This window comes from Molothrus aeneus, chromosome 9 (genome assembly GCF_037042795.1).
Source record: "Molothrus aeneus isolate 106 chromosome 9, BPBGC_Maene_1.0, whole genome shotgun sequence".
In the NCBI taxonomy this organism is placed as follows: Eukaryota; Metazoa; Chordata; class Aves; order Passeriformes; family Icteridae; genus Molothrus; species Molothrus aeneus.
In genome coordinates this window covers 26699354-26717275 of record NC_089654.1, presented here as the reverse complement: position 1 = coordinate 26717275, position 17922 = coordinate 26699354, and the positions used below count along the sequence as shown (strand labels likewise).

At 54.1% G+C, this 17922-nt stretch overlaps 1 protein-coding gene across 1 annotated transcript in view; it reads left to right on the top strand.

Moving 5' to 3' along the window:
• Positions 1-1726: 1726 nt before the first annotated feature.
• TNR (tenascin R) overlaps positions 1727-17922 on the top strand; it is an 84066-nt gene continuing 67870 nt past the window's right edge. Inside the window, exon 1 of the mRNA XM_066556155.1 lies at positions 1727-1822. The gene's annotated coding sequence lies outside the window, so the exon portion shown is untranslated. The remainder of the gene's footprint in view (positions 1823-17922) is intronic.

The following is a 17922-nucleotide window of genomic DNA, read 5'->3' as shown; positions in this document are numbered from 1 at the left end:
GCTGAACAGCTCATCACTATTAATGGCCTTTATACTTCTCATTGAGCTTCCCTTTTATGGAGGTAGGAGGTAAATTAGGTAATTTACCCAAAGCAATGTGGGAAAATTGGGACATGAAATTGTACCTGAGGAGTCATGGACCATTTAGGACCACCTTGTTCCTTTGACTGAAAAAGGTCTGTTTTAACATACCAGGACAGAGTCTCTAACCTGAGGAAGTAGCTTGCCAAGAAACCTATCCAAGTTTTGTGCAGAATCAGGTGGAATTGCTCTTCTCAACTTCAGTTCACCAGCTCAGCTGTGAAAAAATACCTTCTACTGTCAACAGTGCTACTCATTGTTGAGCAAAAAGCTTTTGGAGGCTCATTGCTTTCAATATTCAGGTAGGTTATGATGCTAAAAGGAATTAGAGTGCTCCAAATATGCTGTGGCTACCTGCTCCCTCCTCCCCAGGCAGCTCTGTTCCCCTGTCCTGTCACGTATAACTGATACCCCAACCTTCCAGCCGGGTAACAACCTTCCCCCCTAATGTTAATTAAACTCTGGGGGGCTGGGGGGTGTCAGAACCCAGAGTTGTGGGTACTATCCACACCTCCTCTGTGGTATTACAGAACTCCAGAATGGTTTGGGTTGGAAGGGACTTTAAAGACCATCTCATTCCACCCCAAGAAGACCAGGCTGCTCCAAGCTCCATCCAACCTGGCTTTGAACGCTTCCAGGGGTGGGGCAGCCATAGCCTCTGTGAGCACCCTGTGCCAAGGCCTCAGCACCCTCACAGGGAAGAATTTCTTCCTAATATCCTATCTATATCCTAATATCTCCCATTCCTCCATCTCCTGTCACTCCATGCCCCTGTCCAAAGCCCTCTCTTTGGAGCCCCTACAGCCACTGGAAGGGGCTCTGAGGTCTCCCTGGAGCCTTCTCTTCTCCAGGCTGACCAAGCCAGCTCTGCCAGCCTTCCCTCAGAGCAGACCTATCCCAGCCTTCCGACCATGCCTGTGCCTGTATTTGCACCCAGACCCCCAGCAAGGCTGAGAGGTCAAACTCAGTTGGCTCTCACTTTGTTTGCACCCCATTTTACCCCTTTTCTCCTCTCTCCCTCCCGTTCTCTCACACGGCTGTGCCCCGAGCACCCTCCTATTTTCTAAGTCAAATGGGAGGAAGAGGATGGCTACTAGGAAGAAGCAGATTGAGAAGGAGAGTCGAGCAGATCCCAGGGGATCGAATTCGCATTCGTATGGGGATAGTTTTTCTGAGTCAGGGGTTATTTGGGCGAGTCAAAAGTTTAGTGCAGTTAGGAGGATGCTTAGGGTCAGTGATAGGGCCAGTATGAATAGGATTATGTTTATTACTCTTCTCTGGGTTTAAACCAGATTCTAAGGATTGGAAGTCGATTGTAATTAATACACTAGAAGAGTAAGATCCTATATAAAGAGGGGGTGCGGGGGCCCGGCGGGCGGTGGGAGGGCTGCGGCGGCGGTGCCGCCCGGCTGTGCGGGTGGGATTTTCCTGCCTGCCGCCTCTGCCCGCTAGGCGGCTGCGAGCGTGCGGGAGAGCCCGGAGCGGGGAGCGGAGAGCAGGGGAGAGCCAGGAAAAAAAACGGGGGGCGGGGGGGGGGGGGACCAAGCTGCTGAAATTTAAGGAGAGGACGGAGCGGCAGCGAGGCAGTGCCGGGGTCGCTGCTCTCGGCCGCAGCAGCCACAGGGGCTGCGGTGCCAGCGAGGGCGCCAGGCCGAGCCCGGGCACCCGCGGAGCGGGGCCGCCCCACGCGCATCCCGGCGGCAGCAGCAGGAGCTGGCCCGGCTCGGCCCGGCCCGGCCCGGTGAGTGTGCTCAGCACCGCGGACAGCTCCGCGCTCCGCCTTCGCGTTCCGCGCTCCGAGCTCCGCGTTCCGCGCTCCGGGCTTCGTGCCCCGGCTCCGCACTCCGCGGCGCTGAGTTCCGTGTCACGGCTCCGAGCTCCGTGTCTGTCACGGCTCCGAGCTCCGTGTCACGGCTCCGAGCTCCGTGTCGCGGCTCCGAGCTCCGTGTCACGGCTCCGAGCTCCGAGCTCCGTGTCGCGGCTCCGCGCCGCTCTGCCCCGCGCTCCGCGGGCACAGCTCAGAGCTCTCCGCGCTCCGCTGCCCCAGCCGCGCCCGGCCCCGGCTGCCCGTGCTCTTTGCCGTGTGTGTTGCCCCTCTCCATCCCTCGACCGGGAGTTGAGCGCGGAGGGAAGCGGCGGAGGGCAGAGCCGCGATTCCCCCGCCGCGCCGCGGCGTCTGCCCGGCCCGGCCGCGGGCGAAGGGAGAGAGAGGGTCTGTTGGTTGTTTTTGGGGGGTGGCAAAGGCTGCCTGCACTTTCTGCAAGTTCCTTTTGTGGCTGGAATGAGATGGAAGAAATTTGGCTCTCGGCACCTGCGTCATACGGAGACAGTTCGTGGGCGGAGGAAGCTCCTTGCTGCATCCTTGCAGGCAGCGCTGGGGGGCTCGTTCACACCCTCTCCCCGCCAATGCCAGGCTCCATCTCTCCTTCCCAGCCCGCTCCCTCCCTTCTGCCCACGACTCCCACTCCCCGCGGGGGCAGCAGCATCCCCAGCTCCGGGAGCCGGGAACGAACCCGAGCAGCCTCTCCATCCCTCCCGCCTGCGCCTGGATGCTGTCGGCGAACGCGAAGCCCACCCAGGCTCTGCTGAGCCTTAGCCCCGGCTTTCTGCTTCAATTCACCAAAGTTTGAACGCGGCTTTTGCCTGCTCAAGCAGCAAGGCTGCCTTTCCATAGGAGAGCTGACCCCTGGAAGAGGAGAGAGCTTTGGGCTGAAGGATGCTGTTCCCTAAACCTGGGCACAGCTGCGACTTTTAAAGGCAGGAAACGGAGCCTGCTTGGCCAGGTCACGGCTGGCGGAGGGGAGGGTGGAGCACCTGGAGGAAGGGACGGCGAGGGCGTGTCTGAGGAACGCATTAATTAGGCGAGCTTCATTAGCAGTCACCTGCTGCGGCTTCTGACAGAATCCATCCAGCCGGAGAGGCGGAGAAGGCTGAGCCCAGTGCGGGGACCCTTTCTGGAGCGGCAGGGGGCTCGATGGAAGGAACATCCCTGTGTCCTGCCGTCCTGGCTGGAAATGGGGAGCACCTCGCCTCTTTAAGTTCCTGCCTGTGTATGGGCTGGGAGCTGAGAGCAGACATCTCCCGCGGTGAGGGCTCAGGGAAGGGTCAGATTCGGGCATTGCTTTCTGCCCCTGCATCCCCGTGGGACTTGTGTCTGCAGGCAGGGAAACTGAGGAACGGGCAAGAGGAGGAGGCTTGGCAGGCAGGCAGGAGGCTCAGAGGGGCTTTTCCTGCACCCCCGGAGGAGCATGAGCCTGGCTGTGTCCTTGAATCTCAGGTGCTCACAGCAATGAGCCGCGAATGCCCGGGTTTGTAGGGGAGGCCGGGTGGAGGAGAGCACCGCCAGTCCCACCGGGTCCTGCTCCCCCCCGGGCATCTGAGATCTGAGAGGTGGTGTCTGCTCGGGAGCTGGGCTTCTCCTGCAGCCACAGGGCAGAGATGGGCCCTGGGGGGGGATGGATCCATCTCTAGGACCACAGAGCCAGGGAAAGCCCTGCTGGGGCTCATGGTGCTGGTGCTGGGTTTGGCTGTGAGGCCTGGCAAACAAGGATGAAGACACAGACTGTTTCTGGGCTGAGCTTGAGGTTTCCCCTGGGCTCCCGTGTTCGTGGGGCTGTTTGTGGGGTGCAGAGCCCTGCTCTGCCCTGCACCCCAAAGCTGCTCCCAGGACTCATCAGGTGGATTTGAGCATCACCAAGGTGAAGCTGCAGGGACAGTTTGTCACCATGGATCTCTTGCTGTTCTCCTGATGGTGGTGCTCCAAGCTCCCCAATCCCCCTAAAACAGCTCAAAACTGTGTTGAGAAGTGGAAACCAATCCTGTGGGAGCCCTTCCCTGACACAGCTGCAGCTCTGACCCTTCACCCATGGCTCCTGGGGGGTAACAGGCGCCCAAACCTGCTGGGCTGGGGGGCTGCAGCTCCTGCCCTGGCACAGGGTGTCCGTGGGGTTCCCAGCCCTCTCCTTGCTGCTGTTCATCTTGCCAGAGCCCGTAGCAAAGGCAATAAAACCCAAGAAAAAGGCTAATTAACAACTACAAGCATGTAGGGTGTAAAGTAGATGTTTAACCTTATTATATAAACAAACATAAAGGAGACATAAATTAGGCAGGGGAAGAAGTCAATTCATTGATGGAACTGCCCAGGCAGAAGAGATAAAGGCAGCAGGAGGCAGCTGAGGGACGGGGACACGATGCAGCCAGAGCCTGGAATCCTCTCGCCTGTTAATTGTGCCACTAATGAGAAACAAAATGTCAATGGCCTTAGATCCTGCTCCATCCCTAAGGTGGTCCCAGCCAGGGGAGCAGCATCCCACAGCCAGGTCAAAATCCCAGAGAGGGTGAAATCTGGGCCTGCTGGGTGCTCCCAGCTGTGTCTCAGCCCAGTTTCTGGCTGGGGTCATGGGAGGTGGCTGCTCAGTGCATGGCAGTAAGTGCTGGAAGCTCAGGCTCTCTGCACCCCCTGTTTGACAGCACCATTGGTTCCTGCTCTTCCCCCACCCACCCCACTGCTCCAGAAATAAAATAGGGAAATCAGAAGGGATGGGGATAGGATGTGAAAAAAAAATATATAGAAAATAGAAGGCAAGTTCAGCAGGTGTCATTTGTCTGTCTCGTGTTCTGGAAGGGGTTTTCCCCTCATCAGTCTCATAACTCACAAAGCAGGTCTGGTCTCCCTTACAGATGTGCCTGAAATGAGCCCTGGGATGCCCAGCACCATCTCAGCTGACTCTCAGTTCAAGATTTTCCCTGTTGGCTGCCACAGCCCCAAGGGGAGGTGCTTCAGCTGGGTTCCATGGGCATTGAGAGGGCATCTCCCCTCCATCATCTCTGCCTCACCTGGCCAGAGGAATGTCACTGAGCAATATTTCCCACTGGGAATATTCAAAGGAACATCCTTCCTTGGCAAAATCTCAGCACCAAATATCCCATCCTCAGGCTGAGACCCCTCTCCTCCTGTACTTTCCTCTTTCCCCCAGCTTGTTGTCTTCATCCCAGAGCTGGATTTAATTTTCCCTTTATAATTAGCCATCACAGTTTCTCCCAGCAGCTCCTTGATGAGCCCCAGGTAATTGTTTGGTTCTTTCCCTCCTCCCCCCCTCTTTTATTTTCCTTGATACTTTTAAATGTCAAAGCCTGGTATTTCCATAATTCCCATCCCCAGGGCAGGAACCTTGGCAAGGTGCAGGCAGCAAAGCTGAATCCTGGCTCCCAGCAGCTGCTTTCAGTAAAACACAGTGCTTCTAACCAGCCACCATGGAGAGCTTGTCCTGCTGGCACGTGAGCAGCTGGGATGGCAGAGACTGGGAGAAGATGAGCAGGTGGGGGATCAGAGCTGTGGGATGTCCCATCTTCTCCCCCTCCTGTGTGGGGTTTGGTGCTCTGGGGGTGGTCGCTGCCAGATTGACTGGTGGGATGCTAAATTCTCCCCTCGTGCTCCCTGGGGTGGCTGGGGTTTAGGAAGGGGTCTGGGTTCCCCCAAAATCACCAGAAAAAGGACAGTAGAAGGTCCCTGCTGAGGTCCCTTTTCCTAGGAGGTCTGGTGAGCAGAGATCTTCATCCAAACATTTTCCTGCTGAGCTGTTTGGTTTTGTGGGCAGCTTGACCCAGGACATGTTAGAAACCATCCCAGCTCCAACCCCAGGCCTCCCTGCCTCTCTCTCTCTCAGCTTTGTTGCTAAATAAACCTTTTGGGGAGGGATTTGTGCTCCCCATCTCTTTCCTCGAGGTGGATGGAGCTCCAGCAGCTCACCATGGGGAAGATGAGATCTGGAGCCTGTTGCCAGGGTGTGGTGGTGTGGATCATTGCTGGAAAGATCATCCAGGGGTGTTTAACTGGCACCTGGGTGGGTGTGGGATGTTCCTTTGGGCCAGCCAGAAATCCCTCTGCTGCTGGAGATCACAAATCCCACACACTTTGGGGAAATGAAATGCCTGTAGCTGCTCCAAGTGTAGGAAAGTCCTTTGGTAGTGGCTGCTCTCCTGAAGGATGGGTTGGCAGAGGTGAGGGATTTGCTCTCTCCTTCCCCTCCGCTCATGAGAGCCATCACAGGAGGGAGAAATCAATTCAGCTCTCTGTCCTTCATCCCCAGGGCAGCTCCCTCCTCTTTCCCCACTCCTTTGGGGAGAATGTCCCACTTGAGGGCACTCAGGGCTGGGGTGCAGCTGGAGGGGGCCTGGCAGCAGAACTGCTCCACTGGGTGCTGATATCCCTCTGAAGTGCAGAAACCCTCCCTGGTGGAAGGAAGAAGCCTTGCCCTGCCCTCCTGGCATCCTGGGACCCAGTGTGGCCATGTCCCAGGGGAAAGCTGCTCTGTTTGCATCAGAGCTGCTGTCATTGCTGTGCCTTGGCCTGGCTGCCTGCATTTGGGGATTGATTGCCCACTCAATACTGATGCATTTGGGCTGCTGGCAGTGGGAGGAGGCCCTGGGGGATGGCTGTGCCCACCAAGCCAGCATGGGAAAGGCTGGGCTTGGCTCTCCTCTCATGGCTGGCACGGGAGGTGACCCTTAGCCCTGCTCACACCCTGCTGGAGCAGGATGGAGGAGCTGCAGGAGGAGCAGGGCATGCCCTGGCTCACACAGTGGTCCCCGTGCTGGGTCTCCATCCCCATCGTGTTCCTAGAGCTTCATCCCCAGGAAGGAGATATTTCCTAGGGAAGCCGTTGAGCTGTTTCTCTGATGGCTCCTTGGTTTTGGCTGAAATCATGTTAGTCAGCAGAAATCACCAAAAACGTGGATTCCTAAAGTGCGATGTTTATTTTCCTCCTTTTTTTGGGTGGACGAGTCCTCGAATCCCCGTGGGGTTTTGCAGCCTCGCTTGGCTGATCACCACCTTCGGGAATAGGTCCCGTCGATGGATGGAGCCCATCCGTGTCCCTGCTGAATCAGACGGGGACAAGCAGGGAGCTTTGCCCGAGGCCATTCTGGCTGCTCCCACTGCAGGCGGCTCCGCTCCCTGCGGAGAGAGCGTGGTCGGTAATTAAAATGCAGATTGATTTGATTCGATCTGCTCGCTGTCCCTTGGGCAAGCCAGGGACACGTTTGTCGTGGGGGATCGGTGTCCTGCCAGCCCCTCACCTACAGCGCGCTCTGCTCACAGAGAGACTTAAAAGAAAATCCCTTTGCAAAGCATCAGCATTAAACTCGTCTTTAATTACGCAGTTAATTTATTGCGTAGCACTAGCAACAATGTAAACCAGGCGAACGGCTGCGAGATAGCACGCCGAGAATTGCCTCGTTTGGTAAATAGTTTTGACCTAAGTAATTGTTTCCTGCAAGGGGGAGGATGCTGGGAGCACCCTGGGGGCTTTTCTGGCCGCAGGAGGGATGAGCTGGTGGTGTAATTCCTCATTAATCACTCGGTGTGACATGCACCCATCACCCCGGCACAACCCCGGGCTCCCCGCAGGTGCTTTCAGTGCTGCCCTCGGAAACCACTAGCAGCACACCCGGGCACAGGTTGGTTGGTTTTCCTTTGGGATGTTTCGTTTTTTATTCTTTTCCTCTCCAATTTTAACCCGTCTGCCTGTCATGCTATTAAGGCAGCATCCCCTTTTGCCAGCCGTGCTTAATGAGGACCAATTGCAGCGATGAAGGTGCGGGGCTCTGCCCCGCTGGGTGCTGCTGGCAGGGGCTGATGCTGCTCCAGCATCCCTGCTACCTAACGCTGGTGGCACTGCTGCCCGCACCCCAAAGTCCTCCAGCTGCCTCATTTTCTGTAGGAAACCTGCTTTAGATGGAGCTGCTCCAGTTGTGTTCCTCCCCTTGTGCTCCTCTCCAGCTCATCCCGCTCGCCCTCCTCCCCGGCTCCATCCCCGCTGCCCCCGGCCCTCCCCGGCTCCATCCCCGCTGCCCCCGGCCCTCCCCGGCTCCATCCCAGCCCTCCCCGGCTTTCCCCACTCGCTCTCCCTCGCTCCGAGCTTTTGTTCGCCCCTGGGCTTCATTTAAAAGCGCCATTGATGCCATTGGGCGCTGATATGAACAGAGTCTCTCTCCGGCTCTCCAGATGGGCACCTCGGCTCAATCCACGTCCTGTTCTCCACTGGGGAATGACAATGAACTCGGGCGGCACTGAGAGACGGAGAAAGGGCTGCTCTGTGCTCCGGGAGACAGCCCTGTCCCCGGGGCCAAAATAACTCCACTTTTGTTTTATTTATCAACTCCGGGGGGACGGGCTGTGAGTGGCATACAGATGTTGCCACAGCTGGCTCTGCCTGGGACCGGTCCCAGTGTGGAGCAGGGGATGCTCTGCAGTGTCTGTTGCCTCGGCATCCCCTGGAGGGTGTTTTAAAATAAAACCCAGGGCATCTCTATGGCCAAGGGGGCTTCAGCTCCAGTACCCCGACCCTCAGCTGGCCTGGCACCCCAGTGAAGCTCACACAGAGCCTGGGCAAGCTCAGCTTCTGCTCAGCAGCTCCAGAGCTGGCAACAGGCAAGGAAAGTCCTTCTTCATGGTGTGTGTGCACACACCAAATGAAACCACAGGTGATGGAAGCTGAAGTGATTTTCTCCTGCTCCCTCCCCTCACCAACGCAGGCTCCCTGCCTCCCTCCCTCCCTCACTCTCTGCTCTCCCACGAGTGAATTGGATTAGTCACCTTCTTAATTAACTGTGCTGGTGTGAGCTCTATTAGGTATTAAATGTTTGTCACAATCCAATTTAAGAAATCCATCCAGCAGGGCAGGGTTAGGAGGCACTGGGTGGCTGCAGCTCTCTCTCTGGGGCTGGGGGCACTGGGGGGACTGGGGGTGTAACCCCACCCTCGGCTTCTGGGTACCCCAGAGGCTTCTTTGCCCTTGGGAAAGGTCATCCCAGCCCTCTCAGCATGGGATAGGCACAAAGCTGGCACGCCAGGGAGAGGCAGAAGTGTCCCCACAGCAGCCCCAACCCCCTGAGATGAAAATCAGGCTGGAGCTGGGTGTGAATCCCTGCTGGAGCTGTGCTCCAGGGGCCCTGGCTGGCAGCAGCAGTGGGGCTGGGCTGGGGGAGCCCAGCCCTTTGGGGGGCTTTGGGCTGCCCTGCTGAGCCCTGCAGGATGCTGTGGGGGTGGTGGCATCAGCATCCCCAGCAGCCAGGGCAGGGCTCCTTTTGAATGAGGGCCCACACTGGCAATGAATGAGCTTTAGCTCCTGCTGTAGAGCCAGCCCAGCTCCTGAGAGGGGGCACAGCTCATCCTCCTGCAGCCCCAGCATGGCCCAGGGCCCTCTCCAGGGTGGGAGGTGTCCCAGGCTCCCCAGCTCATCCTGTGCCTTCATCACTTCTCAGCTCTTTCATCTTTTCCTCTCTTAGACAGCTCCTAATCCATAACAAACTTTCACCTCTCATCTTAGTTCCCTTAATAGCCTCTGCAGAAGGACTTTATTAAAGCCTGGTGGAAACTCTGAATTCATTACAGCTCCTTATGCTCCACCACACCTGCTTTGCTGCTTCCCTGGGCTCAGGGCTCTGGTGCTTTATATGGGCCCTGTGGAGCACTTGGGATTGTTTTTCCCAGCCCAGATTATTATTTATAATTTTTATGTCTCTGTTAATGATGTCTCATTCATTATTTATTATTTTAATTGAATTTGTTTTCTCCCTGCACTAAATGGTGAGGCTCACTGGCCTCCTGTATGTTTTGCCACAGAGGAGATGAAGCACTGACTGGACAGGGGGGCAAAGCATCATTTTGCACAGTAAATTCTGTGCTGTTCAGCATTTTGGGTCTAAAAAAAGCCTCTTGAGTGAATCCTGTAGGTACCAGGAGTCTCAGCACGGGTCACACACCTCATTCATGAATCCCATGCATTCCAGGAGGGGAGACCACCATGGGGAGCACCACATTTGCAGCAGTGGCAAAATCTCTAATCCCTTTAAATTCCTCTCCATCGATTGTGGCTTTACAGCTGAATCACTCACTCAGAGGCACAGGAGCTCCCCCATGGGCAGTGCACTGACAGCCTGGGGCCCTCCAGCAGCACAGCAGGCTGCCCCTCACTGCTGTCCCTTCCCTGCATCCCTGATTTCCAGCCTGAAATGGGGATGTTTGCCCAGCCCCAGGCAGGAGGAGCGGGATGCAGGGGCTGAAGGGCTGGGGCACAGCTGGGGGGGTTTGTCCTCCGTGGGGGCAGCCTGGGAGAGGCCAGGGGCATTTGCAGGTTCCTCATGTCACACACGATCCTCAGGTGTCACATCTTCCATGCAGCCCTGCCTCCCCCCTGAGGGGGATGGAGGGGTTTGGAAGTTATTGATTCCCAGAGCAAGGAACCTGCTGCTCTGGAGGGCTTTTTCTTCCCAGCAATCAATGGAAATGTGTTTATCATTTGACCTGGACAAGTGTTTTAGTGATGCAAACAAAGCTGGGGATGGAGATGGGGGGAGAACAGATAAGGAGGGTTGGGAGAGAGAGGAGAGGCAGTCATGGGAAGGAGCCAGAGCAGATGAGCAGTGTTGAGATAAGGAGCAGTCCTGCCTTTCCCTGCTCAGGAGAGCAGGAACGGGGCAGGCACCCACCCTGAGCTCTGCATGGCCCTGTCAGGGGCTGGTGGGCAGGGGGACATCCCTGCCTGCCCCAGTGGCCTGTCTCCATCCAGGCAACTCCTCAGAGATCAGAAAGTTGATTTCCTTAAATTAGCAAGAGTGCAGGCAGGAGGAGGAGTGAGGGGGGCAGGTTTCCATAGAAATGGGAGGTGGAACAGGCACTGTGAGCCCTGGCAGGGGTGATGCTCTGCCCTGCCCCTCACTCCCAAGGGAGGGCTTCTCCCTGCAGTTTTCAGTGTATTAATTCAAGCAAAAATTAATCTCTTTGTGATGGAGGTGATTATTCCTCATGCTTTGGTAGATTATTTCTTCTTCCTCCATAGTTTGATTTATGCTGTAAGATCCTCAGGAATGACAAGAGGCAAATGCCCAGCCTCAAAACATTGGGTTGGCAATGAGAGCAGGCAGTGGGCTTGGAAAAAGGAGCAGTTTCAAATGTCAGGGGAGTTGGTGTGATGAGGATGTGGTTAACAGAGGGCAGCCAGGCCAGCAGGTTAATGTGCCTACCCTTTGCAGAATGAACCAGGGGACATTTAATGACTCTAAAGAGCAAGGGCTGGGGTTTACATCTGCTCTTTAAAAAGCCTGTTAAATCCCAGGCAATCTCTCACTCATCATACCCCAGCCTCAGCCCTTGTATCCTCCTGGGCAGGAGCAGAGCTGCCTTTCACTCCAGCCTTGCATGTCCCAGTCACATCCTGGTGTAAGTGCAGGAGAAACCCTCCTGGGGGCTGAAATTAAACTGGGGTGAAAATTCCTGAGGGATCCCACGAGGGCAGAGCAAGATGCAGCTGGGAAAAGCAGATTTCCAACACCACTGATGGGGACAGTGCACCAGCAGCACCAGGAGCATCACGAGGGAGCTGGGGAAGGTGCATGTCCCCCTTGAGCTGGGACAGCAGCACTCCTCCCTGCCCAGGGCCGGGCAGGGCAGAGATGGAGCTGGTGGTGCCCCAGGGAGAATAAAGCATTGTGCTGGCTTTGCAGGCAGCTGCAGGAGGGATGTGAGTGCTGTCCCTGCATCCCACACGTCTGGGTGCTGCTCACTCCTGCCCAGCTCCCTCCTGTGCAGCCTGCCTGGCTGGGGGGGATTTCAGGAGCAAATCAGCAGCCCATGGGTGAGGATCCTTGCATTTGCAAGCCTGGCCCTGCCCCAGGGATGTGCTCTTCTCCCACAGGCAGCAGGGTTTGAGGCAGGGTGATGCTGAGTGCAGTCAGGGCTCAGGCTGCAGAGCTCCCTGCCCTCCTCTCCCCACAGTGCTGGTCTGAAGCCATCCAGCCCTGGGTGGACCGCCAGGTACCCCCATGCTGGGGAAGGATCCCACCACACCCTGTAGGACAGAAGGGACCCCCCAAACCACACACAGGCAGTGCTGGCACCCCCATCACTCCCCACACAGCCCATGTCACCTGGCCCTGATGGCTTCTTGATGAAGCCACTGCCTGCCATGAGGTGGGTGGGTGTGACCCTGCTCACAGGGGTCTCAGGTTGAGGGAAGAGACGAGGATCTGACTCCATGTTTCAGAAGGATTTATTTATTATTTTATGATATATATTACATTAAAACTATACTAAAAGAATAGAAGAAAAGATTTCATCAGAAGGCTGGCTAAGAATAGAATCAGAAGGAATGATAACAAAGGCTCTGTCTTGGACTCTCTGTCCGAGCCAGCTGGGCTGTGATTGGCCATTAATTAGAAACAACCACATGAGCCCAATCCCAGATGCACCTGTTGCATTCCACAGCAGCAGATAACCATTGGTTACATTTTATTCCTGAGGCCTCTCAGCTTCTCAGGAGGAAAAATCCTAAGGAAAGGATTTTTCATAAAAGATGAAAAATGCGACAGGTTGGCGTTCCCAAGCCTGCAGGAGTCTGGGTCCCACAGCCCCAGGGGCAGGCAGAGCTCTGGTTGAGTTTTGGCAGGTGGCCTGGCACCCCCAGCCCCTGGGACAGTCCTGCATCCTCCCAGTGTGGGATCCAGGGTGTGTGGACTGAACATCATTTCTGAGCAATCCTGAGGTGTTTCCCCAACCTAGCAAGAAAAGAAAAGAAAAGAACAAGAGGCAGCAGGGAGGTGGGGCAGGCAGCACATCCCTCTGCTCCTGCTTCTGCCAGGGGCCCTGCAGAGCTGGCCCAGAGGAGCTGCTGAGTTTCAGCCCAGCATGGGCTCCCTTCCTCCTAAAATAAGTGTATTTGGGGGATGCCACACCACAGAAAACAGCAGGCTTCATCATTTACCTGTTCAGGGCCAACACTGGGCTCACATTAAACAGGACTCCAACAGACTTAAATCTCTGGAGTACAAATTGACCCCAAGCTGGGGATACTTTCTTCAAAATTATTTTCCCTTTCAAGTCCTTTTTGCCCATGAATGTGTGCACCTCTCTACCCAAACTGGGGAAAAATCTCAGGTTTTTTTTAGGGAAAGGCACTGGCTGCAGCCACATCAGTTGCTCTGTGTACCTGGCCCCAGCCATAAATCACAGTCCCAGAGGGAACCTGCCTCCCCAACCCCAGGCAATTAGTATTTGCCTCTCATCCCCATGTCCCAGGGTCCTTTATCCCCACTAATCTTTTATCCTCTCTTGTTATCCCCTTTGGTGTCTAATCCTCTCTCAAATCCCACTAAGCTGCTCATGTGGCTGTGCCCAGACCCAGGGATGAGCCCTGCATCCCAGGCTGGGATGTTTTGGGATGCTTTAGACTCTAACCTGTAACTCAGGAGGGACCACCAGCCAGCCTCATGAGGCTAAAAATTAAACTGGGCTGAAAAATCAGGTTTTTGGGGGTATTTCCTCCTGAATCCTGCAGACAGCTGTAGAAATACATTCCTCCCTTCGGCCTGATAAAAATATTCACTCCAGATGAGAGAGGCACCAGTGCAGTTAATTGCTGGCTTGGGCTGCACACTGAGGACTCAGTGGGTGACACCCCAATATTATGAGCAGGGAAAGGGAACTTCTTGCCTTGCTGCATCTCCTGCAGGGCTTTGCAGAGGGGAAAGCTCCCCCTTGCTCCCCTTGGAGCTGTTCTGTCCTAGCCCTGGGTTCACCACGGCAGTGGCACTGCAAACTCCTGACACTGCTGGGTACCAGCCTTCCCCACCATCACCCACAGGAACCTGCGTCCTTTCTTCTCCTTTCCCTTTTTCCTCGTGGTCACTTGGAAATAAATTATTTAATGCGAAGATGGGGGGGAAACGAGCCAGAATCATCCATTCATGATGTATTTGTGGTGTATTTGATATGGAAAGTGTCCCATGATGTCCCCATCACAGGCAGCAGCGCTCACCGCCCTGTGAATCACCCGATAATGACTGTATTTTCATTCCCTGGCCTTCCTCCCTGCACCCCACAGCTCATCCCTGCTAGGGGCATTGTGATCGCCCCTAATGACAGTGCTGCAGCTGAATGCCAACATCCCCGTGTCCCTGTGGCTGGCACCGCGGCAGAGCTGTACCCGCAGCTGAAGCCACTCTGAGTGAGCGACCCTGGGGCTGGTGGCTCCAGAATTGTTCCCTGGGCGCCTCAGGACCATGGGGGTGACAGGAGATGTCCCCTGGTGTGGGAATGTTCCTCATTCGGGGTCACCACGTGTGGGATTTGCAGGCAACCCCAACAGGGGAAGAGATGAGGATCTTGACTCCATGTTTCAGAAGGCAGGTTTATTATTTTATGATATATATTATAATAAATGATGATAATATACATAATATATATAATATATAACATATAACATATTCTATATATATATTATATATTATATATTATATATTATATATTATATATTATATATTATATATTATATATTATATATTATATATTATATTATATATAATATATTACATATTATATATTATATATTTTATATATATTATATATAATATATATAATATATAATCTATATAATCTATATTATATATATCATTATATATATACTATGTAATATATATTTTTTATATTAAATGATGATAATAAAGAAAATGATATACTAAAACGATACTAAAAGAATAGAAGAAAGGATTTCTTCAGAAGGCTAGCAAGGAAAGGAATAGAAAAGAATGATAATAAAATCTTGTGACTGACCCGAGTCTCAACACAGCTGGGCTGTGATTGGCCATTAATTAGAAACAACCACATGACACCAATCCCAGATGCACCTGTTGCATTCCACAGCAGCAGATAACCATTGGTTACATTTCATTTCTGAGGCCTCCCAGCTTCTCAGGAGAAAAGATCCTAACAAGAGGATTTTTCATAAAATGTGTCTGTGACACCCTGGGAGTTGTGGTGGCCCCAAAAAGGCTCAGTGGGGTTTTCCCATGCCAGGCAAAGCCAGCAGGCAGGGCAGGGATGCTGCAATTGGGGTTTCTTTGGGCAGGAGGATGCTGCCTGAGCCTTTTCTGCAGCAAGAAGCAAAAGACAGCTCCCAACATAGCAAATTAATTGAGAAGTCCTTTGGAAGTGCTTGTTGTGGCATGAGGTGCTGCTGCTGGTGAGATCCCTCTGTAAGAGGTGGAATGTCTAGGGAGGTGAGAAGAAGCAGAGGGAAGGGTGACATTCCCACAATTATGATTCCAGGAGGAGTTAGCAGAGGTACAAACCCAACCCAGCTGCTGAACCCCACAAAAGGGGCCCGTGGGAGGTTCAGGGTGCTCCCCTTGCCCAAAACCCTTCCAGAGCTGCAAATGGCTCCATCCCACCAGGGATGCAGCTGATGGCCATGGGGCCCTCCACATTTTATGCCACTCTACTGGTCCAGAGGGAGAAGCCAGAGGGTTTTTATACTAAAAAATGGGTTTTTTGAGGATGGAAGTTTGCTGTACTCAGCATGAGGACTCAGCTGGGAGCCCAGGGTTGGGATTAGGGAGGCAGGGAGAAAATGAACCCCTGAAATTTCCCTTATTTGACCCCTTCTTTGGGTTTGCTCAGCACAGATGCAGGTTTTTTTGGCTGAGCTGGCAGCACGTGGCTGGCAGAGGGCCAGTCCCCAGAGCAGCAGCAGCAGCAGCCTGGGGTTTTAGCCTTTCCCTGGGGTGAGCACAGCCAGCGTCAGCGCTAAAAAAAATCCAATGTGACGTGCCAGAGGTGTGAATCAGCAAGAGGAAAATTCCCACCACTTGGGGAGGGAGAGCAGGCACCAAAATTACAGCCTGGACTCTGTGAGGCAGCTTTGAGTGGGGGAGTGGGAATAGGGAGGCCAGGGAAGGCAGGGAGCTGTGGGACCAAGGCAGCCAGAGGGGTGCAGGAATGGGACAATGGGAATGGGAGCTGATGATCCTCCAGGCTGGAATTGCAGCTGGGTAAAGGTGCCAGCCTCAGGACATGTCTGAAATGTGAGTTTGTCCCCAAACCCGGTGTCCTCTGCAGGGTGGAGCATCCCCAGGGGAAAGGATGCAGGAGGTTGGGTGTTTGTCACCTGCAGTTTCTTGATATCTGTACTCAGAGCAAAGTCCAACCCCCAAAATCAGACAAAAAGTGCATCAGGGAGGGGATGCACCCACAGTGTGGGGTGCTGAGCTCCTGCACCTGATGCTCCTTCATCATCTTGCTTTCCAGCTCATCTTGCAGTGTGGGGGAGATGGAGCTGAGGGTGGCTCAGGAGAGAGGGCACAGAGGTGAGGCAGCAGTGGCTCCCTCCTGATGGAGGCCATAACAAGATTGATGTGTGGGCAAAGAGACAGGAAAGGGAGGCAGAGGTTAAGGATATAAATAGGTAAGGCTCTGACCAGGAGCACAAGGTAGAGGCTGGGCAGGAGAGACAGTGAATAAAGCAGTGGGTGCCTGGAGGGCTGGGTAAATGTGCAGGACTCAAAAGAAAAGGCAGGGGGATAAATAAGAAGCAGAATGAGAGCACCAGCAGGAGCTGAAGGTCAGGGAGTGTGGTACCCATGGTGCTGGCCCACTTGGCATCTCTGGAGGGCACAGAAATACAATCAACCCCCAGCATGTCCCAAATGCAGCTCAGTTCCCCCACCAAGCTTTACTTGGCTTCCTATTTTCCCAGCTATCTGCTCAGACATGAATTCTATGCCCTGAGTGGCAAGAGCTGTTTGAAACAAAGCAAGAAGCTCCTGGGTGCTCATTCCTCCCTTAATGGGCCCCTGGCAGGCTGCACTGCTGATGGCATCACCTGGCACCCTGAAAAGATGCTCCAAAATGTGTCTGCATGCACGCTGCTCCCAGTAACACTCATCATGGGGGGTTCTGCTGGTTTTAGGGTGGAGAAAATGCAGGGGTATCCTGCTGTTGGAAAGCTGGAGAGAGGCAGAGTGAAAAAACAGATCCCCCTCAGGCACAGAGGCATTTTTGGCATCTCCTGGAGGAGCAAATCTCCCCTGCCACAGCTTCTCCATGCCCAGCTCTGCTCTTGGCTTACTCCCCTCTCTCCCTGCCACTGGCTAGGGGATTAAATGCACTTTTTACAGCAGGTCTGGGGTGGGAAAAAAAAAACCACCTTGATGATTCATTGCTCTCCCCCACAGCCATCAGGTGTCCACACATCCCACAGGGTCAGATGCTGGTGGGGATCAGGGACAATCCCCTTGCTCAGGACCCTGCTGGGACACCCATGCCCCAAGGACCTGGCAGCAGTCATGCTCCCCTCATCACTGGAGACAAGTTTTTACAACCACTTGGACTAAAAGTAGTTTTTTACAACAGTTTTTACAACTTCTAGAACCACTGAGTTGCAGTTCTGGTGTCTCAAAATAGGCTGTCATTAAAGTGTCAGCATGGCAGGTCCCACTGGTTGTCAATTATTCTTCTTTATTGTATCAGAGGCACACAGTGAAAGGCAAAGAATGAAATCATCTGTGTGATACACTCCTCCTAGAGGTGGCAACTGGACTGTCCTTCACAAGATGCTGATGTCCAAGAAGTGTTGGTGATGTGAATCCTGCCAGCAGTCCCACCCTGAGACCTGAAACTGTGCCCAGCTCATGTAGGGGACCACAGGGACATTGCAGCACTGTCACTAGCACGCCTTCAGTGGAGGAAAATTTTGGGACCTTTCTCCTTCATTGCTCCAGCCTAGGATGCCTCTTGTCCATCCCAAGGCAGGGGGGACCTTGGAGCACCAGCTGGGTGTTGGTGGGACCCAACAATTCCTATGCAGTTATTGAGAACATACTTGAGAAAGTGGGAACAACCAAAAAATAAGTAAGAGAAGAAACATTTGAGGATTTTCTGTTATTCTGAGTCTTCCTGGGGAAAACAGGGAGAGAGGGGGCACCAAACACAGGATTTGCTCACTGCTTCCCTCTCAGTGCTCACCAGTGATACTGCTGGGGATGTTTTCTTTGGAAACACACTGGCAT